General features: G+C 33.8%; 1 non-coding gene across 1 annotated transcript; it reads left to right on the forward strand.

The window, feature by feature from the left end:
* Nucleotides 1-521: 521 nt before the first annotated feature.
* Nucleotides 522-599, forward strand: LOC147576064 (small nucleolar RNA SNORD36). The gene has a single exon (XR_015242036.1). It is a non-coding gene; the product is annotated as a small nucleolar RNA SNORD36 (small nucleolar RNA).
* Nucleotides 600-1,460: the final 861 nt, after the last annotated feature.

Here is a 1,460-nt window from a genome sequence, read left to right on the forward strand (position 1 = left end):
GAAGTCATTCTTGAGAAAAAGATCTAGTGGCTTTTCAATGAATACAGTGTTTCTCTAAATTATGTCGTGACAAAATTGATAGGCATTTTAATGTAACCTTAGCTCAAAGGCAGATTAAGGAACTTCAGATCAACAGAATTCCCTGAAGCTTCACACAGATGGATAAATACCTGGAATACTGAACCTTATTTAGAAGAATATTGGCCAAATAAGGACCAAGCAACCAAGATCTCAAAACTAAGTTATAAAAACAATTTAGAGACACCATGGATACATAGCCTGGCGATTTAAGGAAGGTTTAATATGGCAAACATCTGAAGCTTTATGGGAGAGGAATTAGACTGGTTCCATGTGGCTCCAGATGGCTAGACTAGGAGGAAGAGGATAAGTGACAGGCAAAAAGATCTGGACTCGAAATAAAGAATTTAGGAGAAACTAGAGGTGTCTGAGGGTAGAAAGCCTTGTCCCTTGAAGTGGAAGGGCTGAGGAAGAGAATGGATCTTTAAGCTATTGAAAGATTTTTGCAATGAAGATATATTGTATTGAATGATCTGAGGATCTGTGATTGGATAATAAGAGCTTATTAAAACTGATGCCAGATGGAAATAGCTAGCATGGGGTGAGGAAGGAATCCAAGGAGTTTTAAATGTAGCAGACAGGAAGACAGAATTCCAACCATGAGTGTATCTTGTGGTTAATAAGAAAAAGGAATGAGGGAAAGGTAGCAAAGTCCACACAGGATGAGAAGAAAATGTATTCTAATAAAGACAAAATGTCAATAGGAATATGTGGGTTTTACTTTTTAGACATTTTTCTCAAGAAAAATAATTATAAAAATTACAATAAAAATAGTGAAAATTCTTTATACCACTCATTACTTAGCATCATAGTTTGAGATCAGATCAACTCAGTAGAGAATGTTATTTTTCCTACATTTTTGATGCCAATATACTTAAAACAGGATTCAGAAGTAGAAAAAAAGCAGGATTACTTTTGCCAGTGTCTCAGAAATTGCATGACTACATAAAAACTTTCAAAGACTTAACTGTGGAAGTTAGGAAGTAGGACTTTAAACCAAATACTTCAGTTGTTCAATCTTTCTCTCTCCAAATGTGTAACAGCTGTTATACTGTAAAACTTACTAAATTAGTAAAACATTGTTTTTATTTTTTTTGGTTTTTCTCTTTTTTGAATTTTTGAAATTAGCAATTCAGAAGTTGACCAATAGGAAATTGTTTTGTTATACTTATTTATGGGTAATATTTAGAATCAAGTAACTAAGTTTCAAGAAAATTAGTATATAATTTGACTACAATTAGGCCCAATAGCAAGAGTTTTTAGCACATTTTTAAGTAATGGGCTTGAAAATTGCTTCTTCATTGTGCTTTCATCTTCAAGGTCATGACCTAAGGGGTTGGCATCTCTTCCCTGACCCCCAAGATGAAAATATCTTCAACCAA

This window comes from Puma concolor, chromosome D2, assembly GCF_028749965.1.
Source record: "Puma concolor isolate L17-30 chromosome D2, mPumCon1.1.hap2, whole genome shotgun sequence".
In the NCBI taxonomy this organism is placed as follows: Eukaryota; Metazoa; Chordata; class Mammalia; order Carnivora; family Felidae; genus Puma; species Puma concolor.